This window comes from Macrotis lagotis, chromosome 3 (genome assembly GCF_037893015.1).
Source record: "Macrotis lagotis isolate mMagLag1 chromosome 3, bilby.v1.9.chrom.fasta, whole genome shotgun sequence".
Lineage (NCBI taxonomy): Eukaryota > Metazoa > Chordata > Mammalia > Peramelemorphia > Peramelidae > Macrotis > Macrotis lagotis.
The window spans coordinates 256,183,866-256,202,671 of NC_133660.1; the positions used below are offsets into that span (position 1 = coordinate 256,183,866).

The 18,806-nt window shown below is 37.2% G+C and overlaps 1 protein-coding gene and 1 pseudogene across 1 annotated transcript in view; both read left to right on the plus strand.

Annotated features, from left to right (window-relative positions):
• The window catches only part of ELP4 (elongator acetyltransferase complex subunit 4), a 245,409-nt gene that overhangs the window by 114,639 nt on the left and 111,964 nt on the right, over positions 1–18,806 (plus strand). The window lies entirely within an intron of this gene.
• On the plus strand, positions 1,548–17,808 carry LOC141517169 (uracil-DNA glycosylase pseudogene; annotated as a pseudogene).

The following is an 18,806-nucleotide window of genomic DNA, read 5'->3' on the forward strand; positions in this document are numbered from 1 at the left end:
AAAAATGAAATGAGTCAGGAAATTTATTTTTCATAAATTTTCATTGTTTTTCATCAAGTATTCCATGATATGTTACATTATTGATTCAGAAAATGTTTACAGTCTCATTTATATGCAGGAAAAACTTCAGTGAACAACATACCAGGTTTCTAAATATTCATGACTTTATGTAAATGACAGTAGAGTGAAGGTTTACCTTTCTGGGTTGTAGTATTTAGAAGATATTACTGTAGTTGGCCATTTCATTAAATGCCTGAACACTCTGCATTTATATGTTTTACTAATGTCCTTTTTAATTTTGTCACTTGTAATAGTATATGATCCTGAGAAATATTTTAAATTTCAATACTGTAGCTATGGCATAGCTTTGAAAAAGCATGTAACAAAGCCACCCTGGTGCAATTAAAGGTCACTTGTCCATATTGTAATGGACTACTCATTTACAAGATCTGTGTTAAGGGTCAGTGTTACAGCATGAAATGGATTGCCCTTCTGGAGGCAGTAAATAAATAGGTCAGCTTAGCTGGTATTCAGGAGGCCGAGAACAAGGTTAGCACAGCACCAGTTTATTAATATTTTAGCAAACAAATCGTCTATGTGTGGAAAAGAACTAAAGGCACTGTTGTTTATATACTTTTAATACAGATCATTAAAAAAAACTATTTAAAACATGTCATCCTTGCAATCAGGGAAACTTTTTTTTTATATTCACATGTAATTATGAGCAAAGTTTAACCTCTTATCTCTCTCTTTGTGTATGTATGCATATGTATATGTAGACACATATGTGTATCTACATATCTATACATGTATAGATATATATATATATTAATTAATAATAAAGAAAAGCAAGTCTTAAAAATTTTAAAGAATATAAGATACACTGAACACTTATATTGATCAAGTTTCCTTTAATTTTAACACCATTTTGTCTTCTAAATGATTCACAATAACCATATGCTACATTTTTGTGTTCCTGAGTTCAGAATTATTTTTTTTAACATTAAAGTTGGGAAAACACAGAATTATGAATAAAATTGCCTTTTTCCAGATATCGTGACACATAAGAGATTTTATAGATCACTTATCCATCCCTCCTTGTCTCACAATTAAGTAACAATATGATGGCATCTTGTATAATAGGAGCAACACATTTTGTATTGAGCATTTGTTCAAGTATCTGTTTTTTATAAATCAGGATTTCAAAACAAATATACCATTGGTGCTAAGATAATTACTTTTTTCAAACCGGGCCATTTTACCTCTTTCTCATTTGTGATTTTCAATCTCCAAGTCAATGATTTGTAAGATTAAATATTGAAGTTAATACACACACACACACACACACACACAGAAATACATACATATGCATACAAACTCATTATATTCTTGGTATTTTAAAGTTACTATGAGTCACTGACATTGAAAAGGTTCAAGGCACTGTATTCAGAGAAAACTACTCCAGTGTGTTCAACAAAAGATTTCAATAGTAATATTTTATTTTAATTAGAAGAGGAATCAATCATGTTGCATTATTCCTTAAATTCATGATACCTAATTGGTCTACCCATGAGAATGATGACCCCCGCATCGTGCTCCAGGTGAAGCATGCTGCTAAGAGCAGCTCTCAATTCAACTGCCCTGGAAGTGTTTCCATCAAAAAAGCTCAGCTGGAGAAGTCCTGGCCAACAGTCCAAAAATACATTCTCTCTCCTCATTGATTGAAAGAAACCCCCAACTGACACATCAAAATGGTGGCCTTAGGAAGCTAAGATTCACACGCTTAGGTGCATGGATCCCATCAGTCTGCCAAACTGTTCTTCAGGGGGCCCAGAAGAGTTAGCAAAGCTTCATATCGACTCACTGCCATAGAGGACTATAAACCAAGAGAGTCTTGGGGTCCCTAAATTCTCACATGTGGTTTGGGCATTATCTGTACCAAATTAAATGTCATTCTAACCTCTGAGTTCTTGCCAAGTGAAAAGTGAGCTCTTCTAGTGTATTTCCAAAGACTTAAATGAGTTTCTACAGATATTTGCCTTCTTTTAGGGATTATTAAAAAGAAAATAAAAATATGATTCAGTACATTATAGAATTAAATGTTGGTTAACCGACTGACTCTAATGTAACTTGAATTGAAAAATATCATTGTTTATCTCCATAATACAGTGATACCTTTTTGAGTTACTACAAGTTTCAGCATTGTCCCATTTTATTACATTGTGGGTATGATTTAAATAGTAGATCTTAATTGAATGAAATGTAAATTATCTGATCTATGTTAGAAATAATGACTTAGAAGGCCCCTCCTGAAAAAAAGGAAAGCTACCCAATTTGGACCCAGGCTGTCAGATGAAAGAATAATAAGAATATTAAAAATCTGCCAAATTCCCAAACCCTAGGACACTGGCTTTGGCCCTATGTTCACCTGTTTATACTAATATGTCTCTGCAACCTAAGTTTTTTCCTAGGCTGTAGTCTGTCCTGGGGTCCTGGAGGGAAGATGAAACCTACTTCAGAATGCAAGCCCTCAGCAGGAAGCTCCTTCTCTAACCCAGGATGTTTAGAGAAGCTTGAAGGATGTGGTTGCTTAGTTTTATTGAGTACAGGACTGAACACTTTGTGGTCCTGTTCTGCTCCCAGGACCATGGGACCCTAGCATAACTTTTTAATCTCTGGTTCTTACCTTGCCACTGCTTTTAGGTTAGAACTAATTTATATATCACACTGCAGTGGTTTTATACATGATCCATTGCTTCTCACAAAAACCCTTGAGGTGGTTCCGATAGCATCCCCATGTAAGGATTATGAAACTGAAACTCACAAATACTCAATGATTTGTCTGAGATCTAGTTAAATATATGAGGGACAGAATTCCAACCTGGAATCTTCTAGATATCACTTCTCCATAGTCCCTCCCTTTAGGGAGGAGACGGGTCTTTTTCTTCCTGGTGTCCCCAGCCCCTCAGAATGGACATTGTATACAGTAGCAAGTTTTGATAAATATTGATCAAATTGAATTAAATTCCAACTTTGAGTTAGTAGAGTGGGGAAGCCCAGAGAGAGAGAGAGAGAAGATATACTCCATCTTCTCCAGTGTTTAGGGCCACATTGGTACAAAATCCCTTGGTTTTTATCTCATTTATATTTGCTAGGTATTATTTGTAAATGTTATTAGAATATTTTAAAATATTTATAAATTTCATTACAAATTTTATATATTTAAATAAGACTTTGGGTTTAAGAAAAGACTTAGCTGACTGCCTGAAATTTGGATGCTGATAATGACAGTTTAAAAAACAGTCAAGTTGCTTTTCCATGGCAGTTCAATTTTTACATGTTATTGTGAACCGCTCAGATCACTTCCTTTAGACCCTTGGCGTACTTAGAATATTCTCATCTTCACAACTTTCCTGAAGACACAAAACTAGCAGATCCTTAGGCTCCATGTTGCCCTTTGCTTTTAATTCACTGAGTCCACCTAGAAAAGTATTTTGTTCAAGATAACTGTTTAAAATAGAGAATATTGGGGTGCAGCTAGGTGGCACAGTGGATAAAGCACCGGCCCTGGAATCAGGAGTACCTGGGTTTAAATCCGGTCTCAGACACTTAATAATTACCTAGCTGTGTGGCCTTGGGCAAGCTATTTAACCTCATTTGCCTTGCAAAAAAACTAAAAAAAATAAAATAGAGAATATTTAAATACACAATTTCTAATTCAGTCAAGAAGTAAACTCACAAGTAAAATTTTGGAATTTTGGTAGAGGCAGCTAGGTGGTGCAATGGAAAAAGCACCAGGTCTGGAATCAGGAGGACCTGAGTTTAGATCCGGCCTCAGACACTTAACAATTACTTAGGTGTATGACCTTGGGCAAGTCGCTTAACCCCATTGCCTTGCACACATACATACAAAAAAGGAATTTTGATAAACTTCTGAACTTCCATGGCCATGGACTGTCTCCAGTCTGTCCATTTTGTCAACCTGCTAGAAATAGCTTTCTTATAAATTAATATGAAATGTACTTTTAATTCCATTTAAAAATTGAAAAGAGAAAAATAGTATGAATATTGAATATTCAGAGGGCCATAAATTTAAGAAATTAAAGTTGAATTTTGCTTTAGTATTGGGAGTAAGTAATTTTGGTATAGATTAGGTGTAAATTCAGAGTAAGTAATTTTTGGTGCATAAGTTAAATGTATTTCAATTTTGTTTCTTAGTGTCTATGTATATAATGAAAAGAAGCATAATCTTGCCATCAAAATGAATTCTTATTCCATGGAAAAATCTAGTTTGTTTTTTTTATTTTTATTTTTATTGCTTCTATCTGTATAACTTCTTCAAAAGAGACAGTTTGAGAGTGACTCTAGCTTTGGGTTTTCCTTTTTAGCCCTCTTTGAATACCACTTCACTTGAATTTTTGTGAAAAAGACAGAAAAAGCACTTGTTGGGCATCTGAAGAACTAAATTCACCTCTGTGGCAACCTCCCTTCTTCTTTTCTTGACCTTTACTTTCCTCATCTGTAAAATGACAGGTTAGCCACCTCTGTGATCATAAGTATATTGTGTGTTTATGGTGACAGTGTCACCAAGTTCCATTTCGTTTAAAACCTCCTCCAGAGAAATACCAGTTAGAGCCTTCTCAAGTACTTTAGAAAAAATGCTTTTTAAGATGAGGTGATAATTTATGTTATAGACCAGCGACTAGAAAGCCTATAACAAAAATATACTCTCAGCATGTTTCTGTATCAGTCCCCAGATTTCATATTGTTACACTGACAGCAAGGTTCAAAGATAGCAGTATGAAACCTGGTCTCCCTAAAGTACTCTCACCTGTGTTTAGTGTGGTGTTGGAGGTTTTTAATTGTATTTTTGCTTTAAATGGCATGCTGTTCTGAGATTATTGAAAGCATATAACTAAAAAAGATTAAAAGCGATTAAAGGTAGATTGTTGAATCAGGTTTTTCCATGTCAGTCCTTTCCACTGGTCCTTTGATTTTACTCTTACGAGCAGAAAGAGCATAAGAAAATTCTCCTTTGCTTGTTGCCATTTTTGATTATTATAAACCAAGGGGGTAGACCCTGTTCCGAACCGTGTGTATCTCCAAGAGGCAACTCTGTAACTTTGTTGTGGACCTCCAAAGGACCTGAGGGCAAAGAACTGACATATCCTATTCAAGCTTAAGATGTAACCTGCTATGAAATTAAGTTTTGTCCTGATGAGAAACTTATTGATTCAGAAAAGGAAGTGGGACTTTCTAATCTTGAGACTTTCTAAATAAGGAAATAGAAATTAAGTATCTTTTTCCTCAAAGCAATGAGTGTTACTAAATACCATTCCTCTTTGTCAACTGTGGACTCATGCACTATGGCATTTTGAAACTTTATAAGAAATAAAATAGTTAAGATCATTTTGCTAATTTTTATATAGTTCATAAATAGCCAAAATGAAAATTATTTTAAATCACATGGAAAAAGGAATCAGCTTCATGTTCTAAGCCTAATAAAAATGTTGTAAAAATACTCGTAAGCTTGAAAATCACACTAGCTATTCTTGTTTCAAATTCTGTTTAATATATTGTTCTGTATGATTTTATAATAAACAGATTATTCCTTGAACAGGAATTAAGAATAAAGCTGCCAGGAAGGGGTTTTGTTGTCAAAGTAGTTCCCGCCTCGTGTTTTGTAAGAGATTTCATGGTCCCATTGTAAAGAGTGGATGATTTAAAACGTGTTGGGAAGATAAGCTTTCCCATTGTCATTCATGAGGATGGATAATACTGAGTGACAAGTGCATTGGGAGTGACACAGAGAGAGAACTGGGAGATTTGTCAGAGCACATCACTTCAGAGCACAGGAACTTGAGGATGTTCCTTTTGGACCAGTTTTGGCCTGAGTTAAGGGGACCAAAGCTTGCCTTTGATTACTCATAACAGTGGGTGTCCATTACTGGGGGCAGTAGAATACATTGGAAGGGATTCATAGTAAGATGTCTTTTATTATTATTACTAACCCCACTTTATGATTTTTACCACATCCTGAATTTGACTTAAAAGAATTTAATTTCTATATTGACTCATTTTCTCTTTAAAAATATGGTTAAGTGAATTGCAGTGAAATAAAAGAAACCTAAAATTCCATTAAAAAGTGTGATTTTGGGGGAGAAATTTTGCCATGTGAAAAAAAGAAGCTTCTTTTTCTGTTGTTCAAGATAAAGATTGAAAATTGTACCATTATTGTACATAACTTAGAGTGATTTTTTAAAAATTTTTTCATTACTGTAGAGACACTATTTAAATATTAATCAGCGAATAATTAATCATGTATGACTTTCCTGGTATTTAAAATATTTTCAAACCCTTGCATACCTATCCATTTCAATTTTGAACATACAATTGGTCACTTTTTGCCTTGATTCATTTTTCTTGGCTGACAACCAAATTTTGTCTGTGTTTACCTTCTTGACACTAATAATGACTGAATTTCTGTTCCTTTATGTGCAAGATTTCCCAAGAGGCAGTTTGGAGCTAGGATAAACTATCTATCATCATTGAATACAACTAACCTGCCTTAACCAAACTACCTGATTGGAATTATTTTTGACAGTTCACTTCTCCTTGATATTCCTGAGGTGAGCATAGTTATAGACTGTCCCTGGAAGGACATAGCAGCTACTCCATATGCCAAAGAAAGAACCTTTTATTTGTTGCAAAAGAATTGCAATTGCATTTTTAAAAGGAATGGCAGTAAGAGAGAAGTGCTTTTGAAAATATTTTTATATTTTTTACACTATCATTCATTCTCCTACTTAAGTTTTAGAAAAGATTTTCAGCTATTGAAGTTACAAGAAATATGTTTGTATTGTAATAAAATACTCTATGCTACAGTGTTAGAGTTCTGAAGTCATCTGATCCCTATGAAAAAGAAATTCTTTAATTTATAAAACATTATCAAACAAGTATTAGTGAGCTTTACCAGAGTTTCCAGCTGCATCTTAATCAGCAATGAAATTATGTATATACTACAAGAAAGTACCTACCTCTGGCAAACAGAAATCTTTTTAAAATTAAAATCTATATTCTTATTTTGAGAAACTGATAGCTAATGTAAACAGTCTGAAAGATTACCCTTTGGTGATAGAAACTAGCCTAAGAAATATTCACTTTTACTTATAACTAAATATGCCATCATATTTGCTTTAGTAAAGAACAGGGTAAGCTATGATTGTCATTAAAGAATAACACAGTCTCTTCCCTTTAAAAAAAATTTTTGGGGGGCTGGCTAGGTGGCGTAGTGTATAAAGCACCAGCCAGGAGTCAGGAGTACCTGGGTTCAAATCCCGTCTCAGACACTTAATAATTACCTGGCTGTGTGGCCTTGGGCAAGCCACTTAACCCCATTTGCCTTGCACAAAACCTAAAAAAAACAGCTTTGCTTTCTTTGCCCTTTCAGAAAGTTGCCCCTTAAGATCAGAAAATATAAAATCAAGATGGTGGCCTGGAAAGAAATTAAAGGAATGAATATTGTTTATCCTGATAAGGGAAGATTGTAGTGAAACTTGTTCACAGTCTTCAAGTTTATGAAAGCCACTCAGGATATGCAAAATGGGTGTTGCTTAAAAGGAAAATTTTGATTGCTAAGAGTTGTCCAAGAAATGGGTGACTTTTCAAAAACTGTCACCAGTGTAATGAAAAAGATCAATCATAGACCAGTCATTAGATGCCATACATTAGAGCAAACAGCTCTCCCCGCAAAAATGTTCTTAACACATGGAAGTTCTCAACTATTTTGTGTGCCATAGGAGGCTCCTTTGGCAATCTGGTAAAGTCACTGGTCTCTTCATAATAATAGGCTTTTTAATTCATATTTAAAGGCAATACTCAATTTCTGTTAGAGGTTAGTCAAAGTAAAAATGCAGTATTTTTCCCCATCTAACTTCACAGATCCTCTGATATCTATCCAAGTTTAATAAGGCTTAAGACGACTTCTCTAAAATATCCTTTTTATTCATTGGTTATTTATTTGAAGAGTATGTTCTTTTTGGTAGTTTCTATTCTATTTTCTCTAATCTCTTCCATGGAATAGTGTAATTAATAATGAACTCTGTACCAAAATTAATCAGTCTCCTATAGGAAATAGCCATTAGCCCATTTTAAAAATAACTAAATGGAGGGGAGGCTAGGTGGTACAGTAGATAGAGCATCTGCCCTGGAGTCAGGAGTACCTGAGTTCAAATCCAGCCTCAGACACTCAGTAATTACCCAGCTGCTAGTGTGGCCTTGGGCAAGCCACTTTAACCCCATTGCCTCACAAAAAAAATAAATGAATGAATGATAAATAAATAAACCTAAGAAAAATTAAAAAATAAAATAACTAGGTGGTGCAGTGGATAGAGCACTTGACCTGGAGTCCGGAAGACCTGTGTTCAAATTCGGCCTCAGACACCTACTAGTTGTGTGACTGGGCAAATCAGTTAACCTTGTTAGCCTTAATTTCCTCCTATTTAAAATGAACTAGAGAAGGAAATGGCAACAACTTTCGGTATCTGTGCCAAGAAAACCCTAAATGGGGTCACTAAGATTCGGATACAACTAAATAGCATTTTGAAAATATAAATGTAATATAGCATCCCAATGCTGTATATTGGAATAATTTCTAGTTAGTTCTTTAATGATTATTATTATGATTCTGAATAGAAATCCAAATTTTAACTAATAAACTTGATTTGGCTTTCATTTCTTTGCATGCTGGTTTGTGGTTAAGAACATTTGGTAGTGAGGTAATACAATATGATACAATATCAGCCCATAAATATATGTGTATCCTATAGAAAAGATAACTTACCAAGTTATTTAAATGCATTCTTTTTTCAAAAATCAGACAAACTGATTTAGATATTGAATATGATTCTGGTATAGATATTGAAAATGACTCCCAAGAGGTCTAATTATGTGCTCGGTTATAATTTCAGTAATCATCCTAACTATTTAACTCAGGTAATTACAAGTCTAAAAATCACAAAATGCAATTATTTTTTCATTGGGCATTTTAAACATATGTTCAAAAATCAAATTGAATTCGTTCTGTTTTACCCCTATGCATATCTACTTTGCTCCTATGCATGTTCAAAGCAGATTATTCTATATATTGTTTTTGATAAATAATCAAAATGAAACTTTGACAGTTAATAAATTTTTTAGTCCAAAGTATTTTAATATCTGTATTTTTCATTTGAAGGGCTTTTGCTCCATTAAGTAAATACAAAAAACACAAGTAGCCTGAAATGTATAATCCATACTACATTCATATAGAAGACACTAGATTATGAACTACTTCTGGACAAGAGTATAGCTCTCAAGTCCAGTAGGTCCAAGTAGCATCATAATAAATAACTCAATATATGTTTGAATGAATGAGTACCTCATATGGATAGTGTTAGATTTAAAGTCAAGAGATCTTGATTCTGAAGCCCGCTTCACACTAGTTTGTGCTCTTATGGGCAAATCACTTAACCTTTCAGAATAGGTCTAAAAGAGGATCATGATACTTACACTTTCTACCTCATTGGGTTGTTCTGAGGAAGGGACTTCAGGGATGTTGAGGTTTTTTATAAATGAGAATTTTTACTCTGTAAAGTTTTAGACTTACACAATACTTTTCCTGTGATGATATAAATTCTCTTAATAATGTCCTCTCTATTTTTAAAAGGGGGGAAATGATTCTTTTTTCACATGTCCCCTTGTAACCTCTTCCACTGTTCCTATTCATGTTACACAGTGAAACTGATAAAAAAAAATGCCAGATAGGAAGGTAGGAAGAAGGACCTTTATTTAGAAGATAAATTTACCTTGGGAGTTCTCCTAAGACTATAATATATAAAAACTGATTTGTTATTGTTACCTTTTAGAATGTTCTTTGAAGAATGATAGACATGAGACAGGAATTATTCTAACTAAAAGAATTTGTGCATCTTTATTTTTTAAAGGAAAAAAATTGCCTTAGAGAGAGGTAAAGAAAAACAAATAGTGCTGATTCTATAAGATCTTACCTCTTGTCCTAGGATGAAAGAACTTGATCTCTTTCATTACAATATAGTTATGTATCTATTGAAACATAGAGACTAGTAATATATGAATAAACTCTTAAAGAGGTTTTATTAGTATAGAAAGATGTTTAATTTCCTTATGGAAAGAACCATTGTCCATGATAGAGAAGAGATGATGAGGACAAAGCAGTAATGTTAACTCTTATTTTCTTTCTTATTTTTTTCTTTCAAGGAAAACTTTTCTTTGGACTGGAAAGGATAAAACTAAAAAAAAAGTAATAGAGCATTTAGGTCCTCTGTGGATCAGTTCAAGGCACCAGGCCCAGATGACCTGCATCCTAGGTTATTGAACAAACTGATAGATGTGATTGCTTAGCCCCTGTCAGTGATATTTAAAAGATTATGGGGAACATGAAAAGTGTCTTAGGGTTAGAGAAGGACAAATGTTGCCTCTGTCTTTTAAAAAAAGGTAGGGAGGGAGCAGGCAGTAAAGAGAATGGAATCTGCAGACTATTTAGACCAATGAACTTATGTGATTGCTGGCCACATTTTAGAATGCATTTTTAGAAGGATTTTTAGAGGACATTCAAAAAAGAAAGCAGTGATCACAAGACCTATCATGGTTTCAAGACAAGTCATGCCATTCCAACCTCATTTCCTTTATTAAAATGTTTTTTTGGTTTATTTATTTTATATTGTTACAATAATCTGGTTGTGAGAGTAAACATAAACCCCCACCCCCAAAAATAGATGAGAAACCTCAAGGATAGTGAGAGAGAAAAAAAAAAGTACCTCAGTCTGTGTCCAGATTCCAGTGGCTCTGTCTCTGAGATGAATTGCCTTCTTTATCGTAAGTCCACCAAAGAAGTTGCTTCAATATTTTTTCCACAGTTGCTATCACTAGCTGTATTTCCCTCCACTCTATTTCTCCCTATTCTTATCTATTCCATTCTCTCTCTCCTTTCACCCTGTTCTGGTTCAGAAATATGTTGTATCTGAGTACCCTCTCCCATGATCTTCCCTCTCTTCTATCATCTATTCCCCCTTCCCTCCCCCATTCCACCTCATTCCATCCCTTTTCTCTCATTTTTCTCTAGGGTAAAATATATTTCTATAGCTGTTGTTTCCTCTCTGAGACATTTCTGGTGAGAATGAAGGCTCATTCATTGCCCCTCGCCTTTCCCCATTCCACTTCATTGTAAAAGCTTTTTCTTGACTCTTACATGAAATATCTTAGCCCCTTCTTCCTTTCCTCATCCTCCCAACACTTTCCTTTATCACCCATTGATGCCATCTTTTTTACTACATTATACCATTATATTCAGCTTCTTCCTGTGCCTTCTCTATTCTCCTTCTAACTTCTCTTATAAATGAGAAAGCTCATATGAGTTAGCAGTATCTTTTTCCCTTGCAGGAATACAAACAGTTCAGTGTCATTCTCGAAGTTAGTCTTCCTTGTCCACCCTCTCTATTGGTCCACCTGAGTACTGTACTTGGAGATCAACCTTTCTGTTCAGCTTGGGTTGTTTCAGTAGGAAAGTTTGAAAGTCCCTTGTTTCATTGAAAGTCCATCTTTTCCCCCTGAAAGAGGATGTTCAGTTTTACTGGGTAGTTGGTTCTTGGTTGTAAATCAAGTTCTTTTGCCTTTAGGAATATCATATTCCAATCCCTACGAACCCTTAATGTAGATGCTACCAGATCCTCTGTAATCCTGACTATAGAACCACAGTAGTTGAATTGTTTTGTTTCTGGCAGTTTTTAGTATTTTCTCTTTGACTTGGGAGTTTTAGAATTTGGCTCTAATATTCCTGGAAATTTTTATTTTGGGATCTCTTTCAAGATTGGTGAATTCCCTCAATTTCTAATTTACTCTCAGCTTCTAGGATCTCAGGGCAATTTTGCTGTGTTATTTCTTGAAAAATGAAGTCCAGGCTCTTTTCCTGGTCGTGACTTTCAGGTAGCCCAATAATTTTTAAATATCTCCTGGATCTGTTTACGAGGTCATTTGTTTTTCCAATGAGATATTTCACATTTTCTTCTAATTTTAGGTTTTTGAGGGAATTGTTTTATTTCTTCCTGATTTCTCACAAAGTCATCAGCTTCCTTTAGTTCCATTCTGCATTTGAAGGAGTTATTTTCTTCAGAGTGCTTTTTTTATCTCCTTTTTCAGCTGGCCAATTCTGCTTTTAAGGCATTGTACTCCTCATTTGCCTTTTGTGTTGCTTTTTCCATTTGGCCTAAACTGGTTTTTGACATATTATTTTCTTCAGTATTTTTCTGTATTTCTTTCACCAAGTTGCTGATTTGGTTTTCATGATTTATCTGCATCATTCTCATTTCTGCTCCCAATTTTTCCTCTGTCTCTCTTAATTGCTTTTTAAAGTCTTTTTTGGGCTCATTCATAGCCTGAGCCCATTCTCTATTTCTTTTGGAGGTTTAGGGTATAGAAGCTTCTATTTTGTCATATTCTGAGTCTTCCATGGGACCAAAGTAATTTTCTGTGGTCAGATTCTTCTTTTTCTGTTGTTTGTTCATCTCCTCAACCAATGACTGATTTGCCACACTTCCAAGGCTTTGGGGGGGGGGGGGACAACCCACAGGGAACTTAATTCCTCCAAGGTCTTATGAGAGGCTCTGACTGCTCTCTTGCCTGTGCTTCTGTATATGGATGATCACAGGCCCTCCCCTCTGCCCTGGAACTGTGAGGAGAGTCCCTGCTCAGCTATGGTAGTATGGAAGCCCAAACTGCAACCTAGATCTGAGTGTGGGCAAACAGCTGAATCCTGCCCCAGGAAGAGCAGAGAGAGCTCTGCAGTCTTCCCTGATCCCCCTTACCACCTGTGGACTGCATTCTGGAGGTACAGGCTAGCTATCCCGATTCCTGCTGCAGGTTCTCACTGCAGGGCAGCTCTGAGGCCAGCACTCGTTCAGCACTCACTTTGGTGTGGCAGAGTTCTCTCACCACCCCTTCAATTTGTTCCTAATGGTCCCTGGGTCAGGAGGTCTGGAAACCACTCCTGGCCTGGCTGTGCTGTGGCACAGCAGCTTTTTCCAACCCCCAGCTTTTTTCAATTCCTGGTGAAACAGACCTTTCCCATGGAACTTCTAGGTTGTCTTAGACTAGGAAAATGTATCACTCAGTCTTTCTGTGGGTTCTGCCCCCATAAATTTTGAGAGTCATAATATGATGACTTTTGGAGTGTTGGGGGACAAGTTAGTGGGAATTCCTGCCTTCACTCAGTCATCTTGACTCTGCCCCATTTCCTTTTTTAGTAGAGTTGCTAAATCAGTCAGAAGAATGTTATTATCTGTAGATCCTATAGATTTCAGTAAAGCAGACAGACAGTGTGGAGTTAGAGAAGAGACCTTGAAGCCATGAAGATCTAGGTTCAAGCTCCACTTCTGACTCACATGAGCTTTGTGGTCTTAAGACAAGTCATTTAAATCCTTCAGTTTCTGGGCAACTTTCTAAAATGATAAATTTCAGAGAAGCTACCAAACTGCATTTGTAAAGGGAGTTTTTTTTATCTAGGAATAATGAACTTCTCCCTGGTCCTTTTGTGACTTTTTGATAATACCCCTTATGCCATGGCTGTGGAAAAGTGGAGGGTTGGAGTGTAGCATGATTTGGTAACTCACTATTGATTTAATAGTTGGTCCTAAGAAACATTCATTAAAACTCAATGTCAGCTTGGTTTGAGGGTTCCAGTGCTTTGTCCTCAGGATCTGTCCTTAGTCCTGCACCACTTGGCATGAATAAACATAAGTGGCACATTTTGGGGATTACAAGTGCTCAAAATTTCAGAAAAAATTGCAGATAATAGAACTGTACAGAATTAGGTTAACATTGGATAACAGGATAGAAAAAAAAATCTTCATTTCCTGAGCAAAGGTGTCAAAGGAGCAGTCAGAAACAATTTAAAATATAATTGAGAAACATTTAACAAAATAAATATAAATATAATAAATACAGGTATCATTACTTTTTAAAGGGCATCAATACAAAATCTGTACAAATTAGTGACCCTCATTTCTATTTGAGTTTTAACCACTGCTCTAGAGCAAATTAGAACAAATCTAGTAAGTTAAAGGAAATATTGTAGTCTTACATGATTTCAAAAAAATCAACTTCGCAAGTATAAGAAGGGGAACTTATATTCAGACTGAAAATGATTTGTATATTTTGTTGGACTGCAAACCCATTATGATTCAGCATTGCAGGAAGACAACCAACAGAGGTTAGGTACATTAAGAGAAGCCTGGTGTCAATAGCCTCTCTGTATTCTCTGCCCTGATCAGGACTCATGTAGAGAGAGTATTGTGTTCAACCTGCCTACCTTCTAGTAGAAGGAGTATTGAGAAGCTGTAAAGCATTCAGAAATGACCAGGGTGCAGAAGTGTTTGAAGCTAGGGCCACATGAGGCTCTGTTGAAGGAGCTGCTAATATTTGGCCTGGTTGTTGAAATGTAATGTGGAAGAAGACTTGGATTTCTCTGCTTGACCTGAGAAGTACCATAAACATCAGATAGAAATTAAAAAGAGATACATCTAGAGTTGTTCAACAGAAAAACTTCCCAAAATTGGAGCCATGAAAAAAGGGAACTGGCCACCTCTTTAAAAGACTTGCAGGGGTGGCTAGGTGTCATAGTGGATAGAGCACTGGCCTTGGAGTCAGGAGTACCTGGGTTCAAATCCGGTCTCAGACACTTAATAATTGCCTAGCTGTGTGGCCTTGGGCAAGCCACTTAACCCCATTTACCTTGCAAAAAAAACTCTAAAAAATAAAAAAAGACTTGCATCCTGCTTCATTGGAGACTTATCTTCAGAGATGTTTTAGAAATCATTGTTTGGGCCATCGATGCAAACCTTTGTAAATCTGAATGTTTATGTAGACAGGTCAGTTACTAACATCTTTATTTCTTGTATTATTATCATCATTCAAATCTTAAATGGTTCCCTATTGCCTCTAGACGTAAAATAGCAATTCTTCCTTTAAAGCCCTCCATAGTCTGATTCTCTTGTATCTTTCCAGTTTACTTCACACCTCCCTTTTCTGCACTGTGTTCCAACTAAATTTGATTGTTCCCTCAGCTCAGCGAGATACCTCCCATCACCTTGCCTACATAGGTTGCCCTCTTTCCTGCAAAGTACTGCCTCCCCACCTCCACTTCGAAAAAAACCCATTTCCTCAAGTCTCAGTTAAAGGACTATATCTTCTGTGAAACAGTTCCAGATGCCCCCAGTTACTCATCCTTTGTCCCTTTTCAAAGTATCTGTTGTATACTTATCCACATACCTGTTCTGTCCCATAGTTAAACTTGAGGGCAAGTTGTGTTTTCTTTTTGTCTTTTCATTCCAAGTACAGTACTTTGAATATACTAAATACTTAAAAAATATTTATTGGACTGGATTGGATAAGAGAAAATGCAAATTAGAGATTTCCTCTCCGGAAGATCACAAAGTCATGTTGGTAGCTGTCAAGATGATGACAGAATTTTGACAGAGATTTCTGGGAAAAAGTATCCTGGATAGGGGGAACAGTGAGTGAAAATTTGAAGTAGGAAAGAAGCATGAGAAGATGGACCATTCATTTGAAGCCTGTTCACCAATTCACAAATGAGTTTCTGCAAATTTAGACAAACTGTGGTAAAGGCAAAATCGTGGAATGCATTCAGGAAACAGCAAATTTGGGACCTTTGATTCTTAATGGTACAGACTCCAATTAATATAATTATCCCTTCCACACTATGATTTTCTCCATCTACAATTTCAATATATTAAGTCACATAAGAAATTATTTTATTTTTATTTTTTCTCCTACCGTTACATGCAAAGAACAATTTTCAATATTCATTTCCAAATCCTTGAGTTCCAAATTTTCTCCCTTTCTCCTATCCCATTTCCCCATTGAGAAAGTAAATTACTTGATATAGGTTAAAAATGTGTAGTCAAGTGGGGCAATTAGGTGGTGCAGTGAATCGAGTGCCAGCCCTGGAGTCAGGAGAACCTGCATTGAAATCTGGCCTCAGACATTTAATAATTGCCCAACTGTGTGACCTTGGGCAAGTCACTTATCACCATTGCCTTAAATAAAAAAAATTTTAAAAAGTGTAGTCATGAAAAACATTGTCACAATAGTATGTTGTAAAAGTAAACATAGAGCCTTCCTCCCCCCCCCCAAAAAAAAGAGAAACCTCAAGAAAAATAACATGAAAAAAAAGTACCATAAGAAATTAGAGGCAGCTAGATGGTTTAGTGGATAGAGCACTGGCCCTGGAATCAGGAGGACCTGAGTTCAAATTTGACCTCAGACACCGTATACTTAGCTGTGTGACCTTGGGCAAGTCACTTAACCCCATTGCCTTACAAAAATTAAAAAAATTAAAATGGGAGTTGGGGGGGGTTGTCGAGGATTCAGACAACACATGAAGGCCAACAAAAGCAACAAAGAAAAAGTTTAGAAACTCAGAAATGTAAAAGTATCATATAATATCATATTTTATCTTTTAATACCACAAATAAACACAATTTCTTTTATAAAGTTAAAATATAACTGCATAACACAAATTTATAATAAGGTACTTCAAACTCCCCATAAAAGAAAAAGAAAAAATTCAGACTTCTCTAGTATGAAGGGAGAGCCAAAAAATTTTATGTGGATTTTCCAGATCATAAGAACTGTACCCCTAAACCCCTACAATGTCGATGGAATATTTATAATGGTATTCTGGACATTATTAGAAAAACTCATTTACGAAACTGTGTCGGGGGCTCTCTTTGGGGAGGCCATGGGGGCCTTCTCCCCCACCCTTGCGGTGCCCCCCATGCCTCCTCTTGGCCCCCCTTGTCACCCACCTCTTCCAGGCCACCCCACAGGTCAGCCGGGCCAAGCACAGCCGGGCCGGAGAGGGCCCCGGAGCCCCCTCGGCGGCCCTGAGCCCTGAGCAGCTGCAGCAGATCCAGAAGAGCAAGGCGGTGGCCCTGCTGCGCCTGGCCTCCCACAGCGTGCCCCTGGGCTTGGGCAAGAGCTGGTGGTGGCCCTGAGTGAGGAGCTCTGCAAGCCCTACTTCCTCCAGCTCCTGGGCTTTGTAGCAGAAGAATGGAAGCGCCATACCATCTACCCACCTCCAGAGCACGTCTTCACTTGGACCCAGCTGTTTGAAATCAGAGATGTACAAGTTGTCATCTTGGGACATGACCCATATCATGGACCCAGTCAAGCTCATGGACTCTGCTTCAGTGTTCAGAAGCCTGTTCCACCCCCTCTGAGCTTGGAAAATATTTATAAAGAGCTGTCCACAGACATAGAGGACTTTGTCCATCCTGGTCATGGAGATTTATCTGGATGGGCCCGCCAGGGCGTCCTTCTCCTCAATGCTGTGCTCACTGTCCGAGCCCACCAGGCCAACTCCCATAAGGAGAGAGGGTGGGAGCAGTTCACCAATGCTGTGGTGTCTTGGCTGAATAAGAACTCAAGTGGCCTTGTCTTCATGCTCTGGGGGGCTTATGCGCAGAAGAAGGGCATCGCCATCAACAGGAAGTGCCACCATGCCCTACAGACTGCCCACCCCTCCCCGCTCTCTGTCCACAGAGGGTTCATTGGATGCAGGCATTTCTCCAAGACCAATGAGGTGCTCAAGAAGTCTGGCAAGACACCAATTGATTGGAAAGCTCTTTGAGGCGGTTGGAGCCCGAAGAGGAGGAGGCATGAAAAAGCTCTTTGTTGGGGCCTGCGGTGGGGGATTTGAAGAAGTCAAAGTCTAATTGAGGAAACAGGTGCTTGGAGCCCTGGTTGGGAAGAGGGAGGAGCACATGGAAAGACTTGTGCACCTTGAGGTCAGAGTCCAGATTGAGGGGTGCAGCCTGTTTTGGACTACCTCAGCTAGATCTCTTTCTAAAGATGCTTCTCCTTGCACAGTTCTCAGTACCTTTCTGGTTAATGAAAAAATCATGTCCCTTTTTACTCCGTGACCAAATAGTTAGCTTGTGTTGATGTCTACCCAGTCAGCATGGGTTATCAGAGGAAGACTTGTCATTTTGTTAAGATGCGTGTGAATTCACTGTAATCAGGAAGGAAAACAAATGATTCTGCACCAGCAAAACTTTCTTTTAAGCTCTGGAGGCATCTGCAGAAGGAAAATTGCATCTAGATGCTGAAGGGAATAGGCAAGAGAACTGGACACATCATTCCAGAGTTTTGTTTTTTTTGTTTTAAGAGCTCCCTGGTGGTGAGGGAATCCAAAGTGAAGAAGCTTCTAAGAAAGTTTGGCAGGATGGTTTTACCTTTCCTGGTAGAAGCATTTCCCTTTTTTGGTTTTTTAAACTAAGAATCCGAGTTTGAGATGTTGACTACTGAGCATTGCAAGATAATCAGCCAACAAGTTGGTGAAGGAGAAAAGTTACTCTTATTTTTTCTGGTCCCTTTTCCTCATTGAGATGGAAGAATCTGTCAATGGCTAAGTTCTTTCTTGGGTAGCTCTAGAATGTACATTCTGGTGCCTTCCCCTTCTGGGAGCCAGGTCTTGGCAGGGAGAAGCTTCCTGGCGATCAAATGCATGTCTGTCATTTGGGGGTTAGGAATTGGAGACTCAGGGAGAGGAGAGAGTAATAGGTTTTTTCCTTTTGTGGACAAAGCCCTTTTCTCAGCTTGTCTCACTGTTGGGACCTTTTTCAAAGCAGTGCAGATTCTACAAAATGAGATTTACATTTTTATGGACTAAAATCGGTTTTACCTTTTTTGTAATATGGAAGTTTTGCTGTGTT